This window comes from Nomascus leucogenys, chromosome 18, assembly GCF_006542625.1.
Source record: "Nomascus leucogenys isolate Asia chromosome 18, Asia_NLE_v1, whole genome shotgun sequence".
Classification (NCBI taxonomy): Eukaryota; Metazoa; Chordata; class Mammalia; order Primates; family Hylobatidae; genus Nomascus; species Nomascus leucogenys.
In genome coordinates, this window is record NC_044398.1 from 91,334,727 (window position 1) to 91,353,174 (window position 18,448).

An 18,448-nucleotide genomic window follows, 5' to 3' on the forward strand; every position below is an offset into this window, starting at 1 on the left:
TAGCCGGGCATGGGGGGAGGCGCCTGTAATCCCAGCTACTTGGGAGGCTGAAGCAGGAGAATCACTTTAACCTGGGAGGTGGAGGTTGCAGTGAGCCCAGGTCACACCACTGCACTTCAGCCTGGGCGGCAGAGCAAAACTGAAAAAAAAAAAAAAAAAAAAAAAAGAAAACATCTGTAGCTCTCCCTCAAGTTAGAGGAGTCTAGCCTGCTTTTGCTTTTTTTTTTGGTAGGCGGGGTAGCAGGCAGTGGGGGAGATGGTCTTACTCTGTTTCCCAGGCTGGAGTGCACTAGTGCCATCACAGCTCCAGCCTCAATCTCCTGGGCTCAAGGCGATCCTCCCACCTCAGCCTCCCAAGTAGCTCAGACTACAGGGGCATGCAATGACACCTGGCCAATTTTTACATCTTGCGTAGAGATGGGTTTTCCCTGTGTTCCCTAGGCTGGCCTCGAACTCCTGGGCTCAAGTCCTCCTGCCTTAGCCTCCCAAAATGTTCAGATTACAGGTGTGAGGCACCATGCCTAACTTGTTTTTGCATTTTAGTAACACAAATTGTAATGTTAACTTTTTAAATTATGAAAGCCTCTAAAATATAAAATTATCTGTAACCCCACTGTCCTTTCGGGCTTCTATAAATGAATATACATTTAAAATGTAGGGGTTTAGCTTAACTGATTGTTTTCCATAGAAACTAGGTTTTATGGGAAGATGGTTAGATAGACTTGTTTCACTTAAAGGTCTGATTTGTGTAGGACAAACCCACATACATAATCATGCCAGTCTGTTCTCTGCATGACATAATTTTCCAGCAATAGCTGTGTGGTTTGTGTAATCCTATTCCTCTAGCCAGTTCAAGATTTTGCAACACTATGTGATTCTTTGCCCCGTAGTTCAGTCTTGTTGAACATGACACAGATGTTTACCTTCCTGTTCTTGCATCTAGTTTCATTCTAATAATGTTCTCTGTTGAAAAAGCTGGCTTCAATTTATTGAGCAAGATGCTAGTATTATCATCTAACATAAAGCCTATCATATAATAAAGTGTTGACAAATGTAATGAGTACTGTACTGAAAGTGAAAAACAATGGTGGTGTGTGTATGGTTTGTACTGATTATGTATCACTTTTATACCATCATAAAGTTGAATCATCATAAGATGGGTACGTTCTGTACTAGGTTTCCAAGGCTTCAGAAGTGTTGCATACACATTCCTAGCCAGCTGATAGTGCTAGGAGCCGATAGTAGTCTCCCCCAGGGGCCAAGAGGAGGACCAGAAATCTCTACTATGGTATATGATGCTCTTGTGGGCCAAGTATGAGGCTGATATTTCATTGTTCGCACTGGGTTTCTGGAATCCATCCTGTTCACCAGGGAGATTTAATGAGCCAAATGAGATCTGATGGGAGAAATTTGATTGTAACATTTTTGTTCTGAAGGAAGTAATTGAGTTTTAGCTCATTTGTTTTTTTAGGAATAGTAATAATTAAAATTTCATTTTAGATGCCATGAATGTATTTAAGTCAATCCAACTGTTTAATAAACATCACATTGTGGCTGGGCACAGTGGCTCATGCCTGTAATCCCAGCACTTTGGGAGGCTGAAGTGGGCAGATCACCTGACGTCGGGAGTTCGAAACCAGCCTGGCCAACATGGCAAAACCTTGTCTCTACTAAAAATACAAAAATTAGCCGATACGGTAGTGGGCATCTGTAATCCCAGCTACTCAAGAGACTGAGGAAGGATCCATCTCAAAAAAAAAAAAAGTCCAGGCGCGGTAGTTCACACCTGTAATCCCCGCACTTTTGGAGGCTGAGGCGGGTGGATCACGAGGTCAGGAGATCGAGACCATCCTGGCTAACACGGTGAAACACTATCTCTACTAAAAACACAAAAAATTAGCTGGGCATGGCAGCGTGCACCTGTAGTCCCAGCTATTCAGGAGGCTGAGGCAGGAGAATGGTGTGAACCCGGGAGGCGGAGCTTGCAGTGAGCCAAGACCGTGCCACTGCAGTCCACCCTGGGTGACAGAGTGAGACTCCATCTCAAAAAAATATATATATATCACATTGTATTTCAGTCTCCTTGAGAAATACTAAAGTGAGGGTACCAAGAAGTTGCTCTACTTTCCGTATACGGGTGTTTAAGAGCCAAGAAATCTTACCATTTAGTTAAATATTTGAAAGTTCTGCATTCCCTACATTTTTTTTCTGAAATTGTTGCGGTATTTCTTGCCTACAGATAGTATTAATATTCAAAAACCAAGATTCCCAATTTGGACTTTACGAGCCATGAGAAACCTTCATCAGTCATTGGTTCCTACAGAAATTAGTGCAACTGATCAAAGACCATGAATAAAATTTGGTTATGGGGATTATTTCAGTATAGTGGTCCTGGAGAGAAAAAATGCCAAATTATTTAGGTGGTTCTACTTAACCCCAGATTATAACACTGCAGTCCAAAACTTAAAATGATTAATATCTGCCGTTTATATAACTCTGCTGGGTCATTTTCTTATTTTCTTTTTTCTTTTTTTTCTTTTTCTTTATTTTCTTTTTTTTTTTTTTTTTTTTTTTTTTTGAGATGGAGTCTTGCCCTTGTCACCCAGGCTGGAGTACAATGGTGTGATCTCAGCTCACTGCAACCTCCACCTCCTGGCGGGCCTCGCGTAGTGTTGAAGTGATTCTTCTGCTTTAGCCTCCTGAGTAGCTGGGATTACAGGTGCACACCACCATGCCCAGCTAATTTTTGTATTTTTAGTAGAGACAAGGTTTCACCATGTTGGCCAGGCTTGTCTAGAACTCCTGACCTCAGGCGATCCGCCTGCCTCAGCCTTCCACAGTGTTGGGATTACAGGCGTGAGCCACCACCCCTGGCCAGTTGCTACACTTTTAAACTTAGCTTGTGCATTTTGGGGGACGTGGTGATGGAAATCATGGGAAGGTTGGCAAATCCTCTCCAAGCCACCCCTTTTCTACTGAATGGAGCAATGGACCTCACTGTTGCCTCAGAAACATAAATGAAATAAAGTGGCTGGACGTGGTGGCTGACACCTGTAATCCCAGTACTTAGGGAGGCAGAAGTGGGGAGATCACCTGAGGTCAGGAGTTGGAGACCAGCCTGGCCAACATGCAAAACCCCGTCTCTACTAAAATATAACAATTAGCCGGGCCTGGTTGTGCACGCCTGTAGTCCCAGCTACTCAGGAGGCTGAGGCAGGAGAATCACATGAGTTGGGGAGGCCGAGGTTGCAGTGAGCCAAAATCGCGCCACTGAACTCCAGCCTGGACGACACAGCAAGACTCCATCTCAAAAAAAAAAAAAATGAAATAAAATGTAACTAACTGTACCCAACAAAGCAAGGACCATTCAAGCAGACCTTAGGAGCTAGTGGAGGCCGGGCGCGGTGGCTCACGCCTGTAATCCCAGCACTTTGGAGGCGAGCGGGCGATCACGAGGTCAGGAGGTCGAGACCACGGTGAAACCCGTCTCTACTAAAAATACAAAAAATTAGCCAGGCGTGGTGGCAGGCGCCTGTAGTCCCAGCTACTCAGAGAGGCTGAGGCAGGAGAATGGCGTGAACCCGGGAGGCAGAGCTTGTAGTGAGCCGAGATCACGCCACTGCACTCCAGCCTGGGTGACAGAGCGAGACTCCGTCTCAAAAAAAAAAAAAAAAAAAAAGAGCTAGTAGAGGGCTGGGCACAGTGGCTCACTCCTGTAATCCCCACACTTCGGGAGATTGAGGCAGGAAGATCGCTTGAGCCCAGAAGTTTGAGAACAGCCTAGGCAACATAGCAGGCCCTTGTCTCTACAAATAACTAAAATACTGGCCGGGCGATCAGGCACAGTGGGTCACACCTGTACTCCCAGCACTTTGGGAGGCCGAGGTGGGCAGATCACTTGAGGTCAGGAGTTCAAGATCAGCCTGACTAATATGGTGAAACCCCATCTCTACTAAAAATACAAAAATTTGCCAGGCACAGTGGTGTGCGCCTGTAATCCCAGCTACTTGAGAGGCTGAGCAGGAGAATCGCTTGAACCCAGAAGGCAGAAGTTGCAGTGAGCCGACATCGCGCCACTACACTCCAGCCTGGGCGACAGAGTGAGACTCTGTCTCAAAAAGAAGAAGAAAAAAAGAAGAAAAAAGGATCACATTGTATTTCAGTCTCTTTGAAAATAGAAAAATTAGGGTACCAAGAAGTTGCTAAGTGTCATCCTATTCCCAACACCTGGCCAAAAAACCCTTGCTCTATTTTCCATATATGGGTGTTTAAGAGTGAAGAATTCTTGCCATTTAGTTAAATATTTGAAAGTTCCGCACTCCCTACATTTTTTTCTGAAATTGTTATGATTTTTCTTGTCTACAGACAGTATTAATATTCAAATACCAAGATTCTGAATTTGGACTTTATGAGCCATGAGAAACCTTCATCAATCCTTGGATCCTAAGGAAATTAGTGCAACTGATCAAAGACCATGAATAAAATTTTGGTTATGGGGATCATTTCAGTATAGTGGTCCTGGAGAGAAAAAATGGTAAATTTTTTAGGTGGTTCTATTTAACCCCAGATTACAACATTGCAGTCCAGCACTTAAAATGATTAGTATCGGCCAGGCGCAGTGCCTCACACCTGTAATCCCAGCACTTTGGGAGGCCAAGGCAGGTGGATCACAAGGTCAGGAGTTCGAGACCAGCCTGGCCAACATGGTAAAACCCTGTAAAAATATAAAAATTAGGCCGGGTGCGGTGGCTCATGCTTGTAATCCCAGCACTTCGGGAGGCAGAGGCGGGCGGATCACGAGGTCAGGAGATCGAGACCACGGTGAAACCCCGTCTCTACTAAAAATACAAAAAAATTAGCTGGGCGTGGTGGCGGGCGCCTGTAGTGCCAGCTATTCGGAGAGGCTGAGGCAGGAGAATGGCGTGAACCCGGGAGGCAGAGCTTGTCGTGAGCTGAGATTGCGCCACTGCACTCCAGCCTGGGAGACAGAGCAAGACTCCGTCTCAAAAAAAAAAAAAAAAAAAAAAAAAAAAAATATATATATATATATATATATAAATAAACAAATTAGCCAGGTGTGGTGGCACGTGCCTGTTGTCCCAGCTACTTGGGAGGCTGAGGCAGAAGAATCGCTTGAACATGGGAGGTGGAGGTTGCAGTGAGCCAAGATCGTGCCACTGCACTCTAGCCTGGGTGACAGAGCGAGACTCCATCTGAAAAAAAAAAAAAAAAAACAGAATAAATACATAAATAAATAAATAAAGATTAGTATCACCTGTTTACATAACTCAGCTGGGTCATTTTCTTTTTTTTTTTTTTTTGAGATGGAGTCTTGCTCTTGTCACCCATGCTGGAGTACAATGGCGCAATTTCGGCTCGCTGCAACCTCCGCCTCCCGGGTTCAGGCGATTCTCGTGCCTCAGCCTCCTGAGTAGCTGGGATTATAGGCGCACACCACCATGCCCGGCTAATTTTTGTATTTTTAGTAGAGACAGTGTTTCACCATGTTGGCCAGGCTTGTCTAGAACTCCTGACTCAGGATCCGCCTGCTCAGCCTTCACAGTGTGGGATTACAGGCGTGAGCCACACCTGGTTTGCTTTTTTTTTTTTTTGGGGACGTGGTGATGGAAATCATGGGAAGGTTGGCAAATCCTCTCCAAGCCACCCCTTTTCTACTGAATGGAGCAATGGACCTCAGAAACATAAATGAAATAAAGTGGCTGGACGTGGTGGCTGACACCTGTAATCCCAGTACTTAGGGAGGCAGAAGTGGGGAGATCACCTGAGGTCAGGAGTTGGAGACCAGCCTGGCCAATATGGCAAAACCCCGTCTCTACTAAAATACAAGAATTAGCCGGGCCTGGTTGTGCACGCCTGTAGTCCCAGCTACTCAGGAGGCTGAGGCAGGAGAATCGCTTGAGTCAGGGAGGTGGAGGTTGCAGTGAGCCAGGATCACGCCACTGAACTCACTAAACTCCAGCCTGGACAACAGAGCAAGACTCCGTCTAAAAAAAAAAAAATGAAATGAAATAAAATAAAATGTAACTAACTGTACCCAGCAAAACAAGGACCATTCAAGCTCACCTTCAGAGCTAGTAGACGGCTGGGCACGGTGGCTCATGCCTGTAATCCCAGCACTTTGGGAGATCGAGGCAGGAAGATCACTTGAGTTCAGACACTTGAGAACAGCCTAGGCAACATAGCAGGCCCTCGTCTCTACAAGTAACTAAAAAACTGGCTGGGCGACTAGGCACAGTGGGTCACACCTGTACTCCCAGCACTTTGGGAGGGCGAGGTGGGCAGATCACTTGAGTTCAGGAGTTCAAGATCAGCCTGATTAGCCAGGCGCGGTGGCTCAAGCCTGTAATCCCAGCACTTTGGGAGGCCAAGGCAGGCAGATCAGCTGATGCCGGGAGTTCGCGACCAGCCTGACCAACACGGAGAAACCCTGTCTCTACTAAAAATACAAAATAAGCTGGGTGTGGTGATGCATGCCTGTAATCTCAGCTACTTGGGAGGCTGAGGCGGGAGAATCCATTGAACCTGGGAGGCGGAGGTTGCGGTGAGCCGAGATCGCACCATTGCACTCCAGCCCGGGCAAGAAGAGCAAAACTCTGTGTCAAAAAAAAAAAAAAAAAAAAAAAAATTCGCTGGGCGTGGTGGTGCACACTTGTAGTCCTAGCTACTTTGGGAGCCTGAGACAGGAGAATCGCTTGAACCCAGGAGGCGGAGGTTGCAGTGAGCCGAGAAGGTGCCACTGCACTCCAGCCTGGGCGATGGGGGGAGATTCCATCTAAAAAAAAAAAATTGAATATCTCATTATGTTGTCCAGTTTGAGCTTCTGGCCTCTAATGATCCTCCCACCTCAGCCTGCCAAAGTGCTGGGATTATAGGCATGAGCTACTGTGCCTGGCCAGTGCTTATTTTTTATCTCCAAAATGGGATTAGTAGCACAAAATATTTTCATGCCTTCTGCACCCTTTAGTCTATAAATAAAACCTGTAAATAATAATAATACACATAGTTCCACTTCCAAGCATAAGCACAGTTAATATTTAATATCTTGATTTTTTTACAGTATTTTTTCCTGTGCTTATTGTTCTTTTTTTTTTTTTTTTTTTTTTTTTTTGAGACGGAGTCTTGCTCTCGCCCAGGCTGGAGCGCAGTGGCGCAATCTCGGCTCACTGCAAGCTCCGCCTCCCAGGTTCACGCCATTCTCCTGCCTCAGCCTCCCGAGTAGCTGGGACTACAGGTGCCCGCCACTACGCCCAGCTAATTTTTTGTATTTTTTTTTAGTAGAGACGGGGTTTCACCATGGTCTCGATCTCCTGACCTCGTGATCCGCCCACCTCGGCCTCCCAAAGTGCTGGGATTACAGGCGTGAGCCACCGCGCCCAGCCAACTTTTTTTTTTGGAGACAGTCTCGCTCGGTCGCCCAGGCTGGAGTGCAGTGGCGCGATCTCAGCTCTCAGCTCACTGCAAGCTCCACCTCCCAGGTTCACGCCATTCGCCTGCCTCAGCCTCCCGAGTAGCTGGTACTACGGGCGCCTGCCACCACGCCCGGCTAATTTTTTGTATTTTTAGTAGAGACGGGGTTTCACCGTGTTAGCCAGGATGGTCTCGATCTCCTGACCTAGTGATCCGCCCACCTCGGCCTCCTGAAGTGCTGGGATTACAGGCGTGAGCCACGGCGCCCGGCTCCTGTGCTTATTTTTCTCCCTTTGTTTCCTTCTGGTCTATATTTTCCAAGATTCCTTCAATGATATGATTTTGTAGTGATCAAATGCCAGCCCTCCTTCAACTCATCCCTCTGAAATGTCTATTATTGAGAGTATGATAAAAATATTTAAAGATCTCTGGTGGGGGCAGGTGGTATTTCTGAAAAATGCACACTCCTGGTCCCACTGTAGACCTGCTTAACTGGAATTACTGTATACATGCGGGACTTAGGAATCTGTGTTTTGACCAAGAGGCCAGGTGATTCTTCTGCTCAGTTAGTGCTGGGAAACAGTGCTATGAAGGATACAGTGGCTAGAAGTCGTCCTGTCGTCCTGCCTCACAGTAACATCGTTACCAAATTCTCAGCAGGTGAACCAAATGAAATGGTCAACTAAAAGCCAACCAGGGTAAAACAGATCTTTTATTTCTTGTTGTTGTTATTTTTTTTTTTTATGTGGGGACATTCAAGTGAACTGCTATATGCATTTGCTCCCAGTCTCTCCTTGTGAGAAGTGAATTTCTTCAACGTTTATAGAACTGAGATATTACATTATTGGATGAAGTAAGAAAACAATCTAACCTGATGTGTGAAAATTTCTGCTTGTGAGAATCCGTGTTATTTCAATCATCCAATCAAGAGCCTAATTTGTATAAAAGAAACACAGCAGCTCGTTGCTCCTCTTTTTATCTAAGGACGGTTTGTCTTGACGGAGGGTGTCTGGCTGTTTTGGGGAAACTATTCCCGACCTTATTTTGACTAAAAAGCTGCCTGCCGTACCAGGTGAGAGAAGCTATCATTTCTTTTATAAAACTTTTAGCTTGTTTTTTTGTTAGATGTGTTTGAAAGTCACTTAAAAGGCTGTCTTAAATTAAATGAATATTGTTAGTCGGGCTGGATGTCTTTTTTATATTAAGTTATGATTTATATTTCTTCAGAGATCTAGTCTCTTGTTGATATCCCTTGACTGTTTTTCTGTTAGGCTGTTGGATTTCTCTTTTTCTTTCTTTTTATTTTCTTTTTCTTTTTTTTTTTTTTTTGAGACAGGGTCTCTGTTGCTCAGGCTGAAGTGCAGAGGCATAATCTCAGCTCACTGCCTCCTGAGTAGCTGGGATTACAGGCGCGTGCCACCACGCTCGGCTAATTTTTGTATTTTTTGTAGAGACGGGATTTCACCATGTTGGCCAGCCTGGTTTTGAACCCTGGACCTCAAGTGATCTACCCACCTTGGCCTCCCAAAGTGTTAGCATTACAGACGTGAGCTACTGTGCTTGGCTTTTAAAAAATTTTTAGACTTTGAGTAGAGACAGGGGTCTCACTATGTTGCCCAGGCTGATCTCTTTTTTTTTTTTGAGACAGAGTCTCGCTCTGTCGCCCAGGCTGGAGTGCAGTGGTGGGATCTTGGCTCATTGCAAGCTCCGCCTCTTGGGTTCACGCCATTCTCCTGCCTCAGCCTCCCGAGTAGCTGGGTCTACAGGCACCTGCCACCATGCCCGGCTAATTTTTTGTATTTTTAGTAGAGATGGGGTTTCACCGTGTTAGCCAGGATGGTCTTGATCTCCTGACCTAGTGATCCGCCCGCCTCGGCCTCCCAAAGTGCTGGGATTACAGGTGTGAGCCGCCACGTCCGGGCTACCCAGGCTAATCTCAAACTCCTGATCTCAAGGGATCCTCCAGCCTCAGCCTCCCAAAGTGCTGGGGTTATAGGTGTAAGCTACTGTGCCTGGCCCTAAACTGGTTCATGAAAAAGGTGGCAGATCAATATGCCCCTGCAAACCAGGGGGAAAAAACAAACATTTGCCATTTAATAACCTAGGCAGGAAAGATAAGCTAAAAAAAATTAAAGAGAATTATTCCTATTTCATACCAACATTCTTTTTTTTTTTTGAGATGGAGTCTCGCTCTGTTGCCCAGGCTGGAGTGCAGTGGCACGATCTCAGCTCACTGCAAGCTCTGCCTCCCGGGTTCATGCCATTCTCCTGCCTCAGTCTCCCAACTAGCTGGGATTACAGGCGCCCGCCACCACGCCAGGCTAATTTTTTGTATTTTTAGGAGAGACAGGGTCTCACCATGTTAGCCAGGATGGTCTCAATCTCCTGACCTCGTGATCCGCCCGCCTTGGCCTCCCAAAGTGCTGGGATTACAGGCGTGAGCCACTGCGCCCGGCCCATACCAACATTCTTAAGTCGAGATAATGGAACTAGTAAGTTCCCAAAACTGGATGGAGACAAAAACCTAAAAACTGGAAGAGAAAAGACAGTGAGATTTAACTTAATAATATTGTGGGCCAGGTGCACTGGCTCACGTCTGTAGTCCTGGCACTTTGGAAGGCTGATGTGGGTGGATCCTCTGAGCTCAGACCAGCCTGGGTAACATGGAAAACCCCGTCTCTACTAAAAATACAAAAATTAGCTGGGCAAGGTGGCTTAGTCTCAGTCATTCTGGAGGCTGAGGGAGGAGGATCACTTGAGTATGGAAGGCGGAGGTTGCAGTGAGCTGAGACCACGCCAATGCACTCCTAGCCTGGATAACAGAGCAAGCAAGATCCTATCTCGAAAAATAAAATAATATCATGCATACAAATCTGGAGTTGTTGCCATTATAATTCAAAGCCTCCCAATTCATTCTGGGAAAGTAATGTTTTCAGTACTCAAACCTAGTAGTTTTCTTCGCCAGAAAAACTCCTATCACCTGGTCTTAAGATAAATGTAAGACACCACGTACTGCTTAACCAGGATAATAACAGCTTAGGAGAGCTTATCTGAGGAATGTAGGGATGGCTAAACATTAGGGAATCAGAAACAAAATTGTTAGTAAACTAAAGAACACAGCATAGTTAGCCACAAATGCTAAGAAAATTCAGCTACAAAACTTACCAGCAGTTTAGGGTTAAAACATCATATGAAATGGCAAATTAATGGTGCCATTAACGGTGAGTTCAAGCCTAAAAGGCCAAAACCATTAGTATTTATCATTGTTTTCATTAGTGTTTTTTTCCCTACATACCGTAAAACTTTGTGACAAACTCTGTTCCACCTAGTATTTAACCTGACACCTAAAATGTTTAGTGTATACACTTGCAAAGACATAATTACTTGCCATTGTGTAAATAGTGATCTTTGAAACTAAAACTATTCCATTCTCAAATACGTCTATTGGACCCTAAATACCTAAGGGAGTTGATTGTCACCATCACTCACTTAAAGAAAACACCTGGGCCAGGTGTGGTGGCTCACACCTGTAATCCCAGCAGTTTAGGAGGCCGAGGCAGGAGGATTGCCTGACCCTAGAAGTTTGAGACCAGCTTGGGCAACAAGGTGAAACCCTATCTCTAGAAAAACATACAAAAAAAATAAGCCATAGGTGGTGGCAGGCGCCTGTAGTCCCAGCTACATTGGAGGCTGAGGTGGGAGGATCACTTGAGCCTGGGAGGCAGCAGTTGCAGTGAGCTGAGATTGCACCACTGCACTCCAGCCTGGGGAACAGAGCAAGACCCTGTGTCAAAAACAAAACAAACCAGTTGGGCGCAGTGGCTCACGCCTGTAATCCCAGCACTTTGGAAGGCCGAGGCGGGCAGATCACGAGGTCAAGAGATTGAGACCATCCTGGCCAACATGGTGAAACCTTGTCTCTACTAAAAATACAAAAATTACCCAGATGTGGTGGCACATGCCTGTAGTCCCAGCTACTCGGGAGGCTGAGGCAGGAGAATCACTTGAACCCAGGAGGTAGATTGCAGTGAGCTGAGATCACACCACTGCACTCCAGACTGGCGACAGAGCGAGACTCTGTCTCAAAAAAAAAAAAGCAAGGTTTTACCATTTTTTCTCTTTGCATTTTTTTTCCATTCCAGTTGTCCCCATGATTTTATATTAATGTAGTAGTATTTTTTTTTTTTTGAGACAGAGTTTTACTCTTGTTGGCCAAGTTGGAGTGCAGTGGTGCGATCTTGGCTCACTGTAACCTCTGCCGCCCGGGTTCAAGTGATTCTCCTGCCTGAGCCTCCTCAGTAGCTGGGATTACAGGCGTGCACCACCATGCCCAGCTATTTTTTTTTTTTTTTGTCTTTTTAGTAGAAATAGGGTTTCACCATGTTGGCCAGGATGGTCGCGAACTCCTGACCTCAGGTGATCCACCCACCTCGGCCTCCCAAAGTGCTGGGATTACAGGCAGGAGCCACCATGCCCAGCCATTAATGTATTATCTTTATGCTTTGCTTTCATTCAGTATTCATTTACCGCTTGAAAAACCTAAGACTTCATACTTTGTTGGGCGGAGTTACTCTTAACCACTTACCTCTTCAGGAAAGGTCACTGAATAGTAGACGTTCTCAGGTTTTCACTCAGTAAATGACTTTTGCCAGTGCGTTAAGAAAAACAATTGATTTGGAAGTTGGCTATTAATCCGATTAATTAGAAGCCAAGCCTTTTTCGCAGGGGCTCTGATATGTTGACAAATGCCACACAACCATTTCTCAGTGAAAATCCCAACTGGGACTTGAGTTATGTCGGTGACTATGGAGTTTTGCAATCCACAATTGATGCTCTCTAATAACCAGTGACCTCGAGTGAACTCCTATCCCCAAGGCAAGAGCAACCACAGCTGCGGGGAGCATTTGGCAATCACTATCCCCGCCCAAGCTTCTCCCTTGGTAAACTTTGTACCTGCTGGGTCCTCATGCTGGTGGAAAAGAAAATACATTTCCTTCGAGTGACTGTCCTGTCTCCTTCAAGTCCATGTTCTTAATCTTTGACCTTGAATTTCATCACTTGTCACTTGTTTTTGTTTGCTTCTTCGGGATTTTTTTTTTTTTTTTTTTTTTTGAGATAGAGTCTTGCCCTGTTGTCCAGGCTGGAGTGCAGTGGTGTGATCTCAGCTCACTACAACCTCTGCCTCTGGGGTTCAAGAGATTGTCCTGCCTCAAGCCTTCTGAGTAGCTGGAACTACAGATGTGGGCCATCATGCCTGGCTAATTTTTGTTTTTGTTGTTGTTGTTTGTTTGTTTGTTTGAGACGGAGTCTCACTCTGTCACCCAGGCTGGAGTGCAATGGCAATCTTGGCTCACTGCAACCTCCACTTCCTGGGTTCAAGTGATTTTGCTGCCTCCACCTCCCAAGTAGCTGGGATTACAGGTGTGTGCCACCACACCCAGCTAATTTTTATATTTTTAGTAGAGACGGGGTTTCACTATATGGGCCAGGCTGGTCTCAAACTCCTGACCTCAAGTGATCCTCCTGCCTCAGCCTCCCAAAGTGCTGGGGTTCCAAGCATGAGTCACTATGCCTGGCCTTGAATTTCATCGCTTGTACCTAAAGTATAAAAACATAGATTTACCATCAAGTAGTAATGGTGCTTTAGGAAGAAGTTAAGCCTACTTCAAGTATCCTTGGCCTTGTACTTTAGTTTCTTCTTCTTTTTTTTTGAGATAGAGTTTCACTCTTGTTGCCCAGGCTGGAGTGCAATGGTGCAATCTTGGCTCACCACAACCTCTGCCTCCCGGGTTCGAGCAATTCTCCTGCCTCAGCTTCCCAAGTAGCTGGGATTACAGGCATGTGCCGCCACGCCCAGCTAATTTTGTATTTTTAATAGAGATGGGGTTTCTCAATGTTGGTCAGGGTGGTCTTGAACTCCCGGCCTCAGGTGATCCACCTGCCTTGTCTGTCCAAAGTGCTGGGATTACAGGCATGAGCCACTGCACCCAGCCATTTTCTTCTTTTTATTATTATTATTTTTTTTTGAGACGAAGTCTCATTCTTGTCACCCAGGCTGGAGTGCAATGGTGCGATCTTGGCTCACTGCAACCTCTGCCTCCCGGGTTCAAGTGATTCTCCTGCCTCAGCCTCCTGAGTAGCTGGGATTACAGGCTCCTGCCACCACTCCTGGCTAATTTTATTATTTTTAGTAGAGACAGGGTTTCGTCACATTGGCCAGACTGGTCTCGAACCCCTGACCTCAGGCGATCCACTTGCCTTGGCTTCCCAAAGTGCTGGGATTACAGGCGTGAGCCACTGTGCCCAGCCTTCTTTTTTTATAATTGAGATGGGGCCTTGCTGTCTCCCAGGCTGGAGTGCAGTGGCACAATCAAGGCTTACTGAAGCCTCAGCTCCCAGAGTATCTGGTACTACAGGCATGTGCCACCATGCGTGGCTAATTTTTTGCATTTTATTTTATTTATTTATTTTATTTTTTTGTAGACACAGGGTTTTGCCGCGTTCCCCAGGCTAGTCTTGAACTCCTGGGCTCAAGCGATCCACCTGCCTTGGCCTCCCAAACATGAGGATGCATTTTCAGAAGTAGTCTTTTTGGATGTCTTCAGATAGCTTCATGAAATTTCACTTGTAAACCAGAAGTCTCAGAAGGTCTCAATCACCGTAGAGGTACATTTTAGCCAACATTGAGGACATGCCCAGGAAATAGACAGAAGCCACAAGAGGATCTGGAGCCAGCACTTTTTCCAAAGAGGATTTAGAGGGCTTCAATATTTAAGGGGAAAAAGTGGGCAGGAGGGGAAAGGTGGAAAGAAAAAATAGGGAAGGATAGGGTAGCATTGTGCTGAGGCTTTGAGCGTTCACTGAATCCACGTGTTGCATGTGAAAAGGAAGGAGAGGAAGAACAATCATGTATTTCTCTTGAACTTGGGCAATCTGTACTTGACCTGTAGATAAACATAGAAATCAAATATGCGGCCGGGTACAGTGGCTCACGCCTATAATCCCAGCACTTTGGGAGGCCAAGGCGAGTGGATCACGAGGTCAGGAGATCGAGACCATCCAGGCCAATGTGGTGAAACTCTGTCTCTACTAAAAATACAAAAAATTAGGCGGGCAGGGTGGCAGGCGCCTGTAATCCCAGCTACTTGGGAGGCCGAGGCAGGAGAAACGCTTGAACCCAGGAGGCAGAGGTCACGGTGAGCCGAGATTGCACCATTGCACGCCAGCCTGGGCAAAAAGAGCGAAACTCTGTCTCAAAAAAAAAAAAAAAAAAAATCAAATATGCATGGTCTCAAGGTAGGTGGGTGGGCAATTTATAGTCTCTTCTTGTCTCCTACCTATGAAGATAAGCTATTAATTAATTTACATTGTCAGGGTAAGAAAGTCCCCATTATGAGGCGTGTGGCCTTCTATCTTAAAGCTATCTGTTTAGGAACAAAAGGAAAGGCAGATTTTGTTTTGTTTGTGTGACTCGATTTCCAAGCTTAACTTTTCCCCTAGGCATAGTGAGTTTGGGGCTGAGATTTTGTTCTCTCTTCACACTGTAAAGATGTATCTTTTTATTTCCTTTTTTTAAAAATTTGAGACAGGGTCTCGTCCTGTTACTCAGGCTGGAGTACAGTGACGTAATCATAGCTCACTGCAGCCTCCATCTCCTGTGTTCAAGTGATTCTCCTGCTTCAGCTTCCCAAGAATCTGGGACTACAGGCATGTACTACCAAAACTGGATAATGTTGTTAAAATTTTTTATTTATTTTATTATTACTATTTTTTGAGACAGAATAATGCTCTGTCGCCCAGGCTGGAGTGCAGTGGCGTGATCTCGGCTCACTGTGAGCTCCATCTCCGTCTCCCGGGTTCACGCTATTCTCTTGCCTCAGCCTCCTGAGTAGCTGGGACTACAGGTGCCCGCCACCATGCTTGGCTAATTTTCATGTATTTTTAGTAGAGATGGGGTTTCACCATGTTAGCCAGGATGGTCTCGATCTCTTGACCTCGTGATCCACCCTCCTCGGCCTCCCAAAGTGCTGGGATTACAGGAGTGAACCACTGTGCCCGGCTGTTTTCTTAAAATTTTTAGTAGAGGCAGGGTCTCACTGTATTGCCCAAGCTGGTCTTGAACTTCCGAGCTGAAGCAGTCCTCCCATCCTGGCCTCCAAAAATGTTGGGATTACCAACATTTTTGTGAGTGAGCCACCGTACCCAGCCAAAAGATGTATTTTAAACCATTAAGAACTCTGACCTCCTGAGAGTCTCCTCAGAGGGGAATTTGAGTGCCTCTTAGAAGCCAGCCCTTTAAATTACCTTCAGGATATTAGGGTGAAGAGAGTTCTGACTGAAAATGCAGAGTAGGCCCAGGGTGGTGGCTTATGCCTGTAAACCCAGCATTTGGGGAGGCCAAGGTGGGCATATCACTTGAGGTAAGGAGTTCGAGACCAGCCTGGCCAACATGGTGAAACCCTGTCTCCACTAAAAATACAAAAATGAGCCAGCTGTGGTGGCAGACACCTATAATCCCAGCTACTTGGGAGGCTGAGGCAGGAGAACTGCTTGAACCCAGGAGGTGGAGGTTGCAGTGAGCCAAGATCGCACCACTGCACTCCAGCCTGGGCGACAGAGTGAGACTCTGTCTCATTTAAAAAAAAAAAGAAAAAGGGCTGGGCACAGTGGGTCATGCCTGTACTCCCAGCACTTTGGGAGGCCGAGGCAGGCGGATCATGCGGTCAAGAGATCGAGACCATCCTGGTCAACATGGTGAAACCCCGTCTCTACTAAAAATACAGCAATTAGCTGGGTGTGGTGGTGCACGCCTGTAGTCCCAGCTACTAGGGAGTCTGAGGCAGGAGAATCACTTGAACCCGGGAGGCAGAGCTTGAAGTGAGCCAAGATCGCGCCACTGCACTCCAGCCTGGGTGACAGCGTGAGACTCCATCTTTTTTTTTTTTTTTTTTTTTGAGACGGAGTCTCGCTCTGTCACCCAGGCTGGAGTGCAGTGGCGCGATCTTGGCTCACTGCAAGCTCTGCTTCCCGGGTTCACGCCATTCTCCTGCCTTAGCCTCTCGGAGTAGCGGGGACTACAGGCACCCGCCATCACGCCCGGCTAATTATTTTGTATTTTTAGTAGAGACGGGGTTTCACCGTGGTCTTGATCTCCTGACCTCATGATCCGCCCGCCTCGGCTCCCAGAGTGCTGGGATTACAAGCGTGAGCCACGGCGCCCAGCCAGAGACTCCATCTGAAAAAAAAAAAAAAAAAAGAAAAAAAGAAAAAGAATGCATAGTTAGATGCAATTCACGGAAAAGAAGAAAGGATTCTATTTACCCTTTTTGTATTTGAGCTTTCATAGACTTTTTCTTCCCTTAACCACTGCAGCAAAAAATCACCATGTACCAACCTATCCAAACTTATCCACGGATGAATCTATCCAGAAGACAGGAGTTCCGATGCTTGTCTTGCTCTGAATGTCTGCTTCTCACCTGCTTAGGGTTATCCACTGTGATTCTGGGACTCGTTGTTGTTCTTCAGGACCCCTCTGACTCTGTGGTTTTCTCTACTGGATTAACAATGATAGCCATAGGTGCTTTTTTTGTTGTCCTCACTGGAGTGACAGCCCTGTGTACGGTTACAGTCGACGAGAACTTGCAGAAAACCACAAGACTTAGACTAGGAGTGATACGAAAAAGCGGAAGTCTCCAAGGAACTACAGAGCATTCCATGACTCACTCAGTAATCGCCAGCACCTCGCTGTAGCTGTACATTGAACCCTGGCATCTTCGTCTTTGGAACTAAGTCTCCTGAGCATTGTTTTTAAAAAGAAATAAAATCTGGCTTTTAAAAAACTCTTGTAATCCCAGCACTTTGGGAGGCTGACATGGGTGGATCACGAGGTCAGGAGTTTGAGACCAGCCTGGCCAACATGGTGAAACCCCATCTCTACTAAAAATAGAAAAATTAGCCAGGCTTGGTGGCAGCCACCTGTAATTCCAGCTATTCCGGAGGCTTAGGCAGGAGAATCGTTTGAACCTGGGAGGCAGAGGTTGCAGTGAGCCGAGATTGTGCCATTGCACTCCAGCCTGGGCGACAGGGTGAGACTGCCTCAAAAAAAACCCTTCTACTTTTGTAATGTTCTTATTCCCTAAAGCATAAGATTCTGTCTGCAGAAGGACTTTCAGGTCATAATGATGCCTCTCAAATTCATGCCATCTGGCTGGGTATAGTGTCGCTCACCTGTAATCCCAACACTGTGGGAGGGCAAGGTGGGTGGATCACTTGAGCCCAGGAGTTTAAAACCAGTGTGGGCAACACGGTGAAACCCTGTCTCTTAAAAAAATAAAAAAAAAACAAGCAAAAATTAGCGTGGGCATGGTGGTAGATGTCTATAGTCCCAGCTACTTCGGAGGCTCAGGCAAGAGAATTGCTTGAGCCCAGGAGGCGGAGGTTGCAGTGAGCCGAGGTTGTGCCTCTGCACTCCAGCCTAGATGACAAAATGAGACTGTTTTCCCCTCCCACTCAACAAAAAATTCCATGTCGTTGCTGGGCGTCGTGGCTCACACCTGTAATCCCAGCATTTTGGGAGGCCTAGGCGGGTGGATCACCTGAGGGCAGGTGTTCCAGACCAGGCTGACCAACATGGTGAAACCCCCATCTCTTCTAAAAATATAAAAATTAGCCAGGCGTGGTGCATGCCTGTAATCCTAGCTACTTGGGAGGCTGAGACAGAATCACTTGAACCTGGGAGGTGAGGGTTGCAGTGAGCCAAGATCTTGCCATTGCACTCCAGGCTGGGTGGCAGAGTAAGACTTGGTCTCAAAAAAGAAGAAGAAAAAAAAGAAAAAAGGCCAGGTGTGGTGTCTCAGGTCTGTAATCCCAGCACTTTGGGAGGCTGAGGCGGGCAGACCACGAAGTCAGGAGTTTGAGACCATCCTGGCCAACCTGGTGAAACCCTGTCTCTACTAAAATACAAAAATAAGCTAGGTGAGGTGGCACGTGCCTGTAATCCCAGCTACTCGGGAGGCTGAGA

The 18,448-nt window shown here is 46.2% G+C and overlaps 1 long non-coding RNA gene across 1 annotated transcript; it reads left to right on the forward strand.

Moving 5' to 3' along the window:
- The first annotated feature begins 7,992 nt into the window (after positions 1–7,992).
- Positions 7,993–17,267, forward strand: LOC100594482. Its single transcript, XR_001113559.1, has 4 exons — positions 7,993–8,500; positions 12,154–12,368; positions 15,018–15,139; positions 16,801–17,267. It is a non-coding gene; the product is annotated as an uncharacterized LOC100594482 (long non-coding RNA).
- The last annotated feature ends 1,181 nt before the right edge of the window (positions 17,268–18,448 follow it).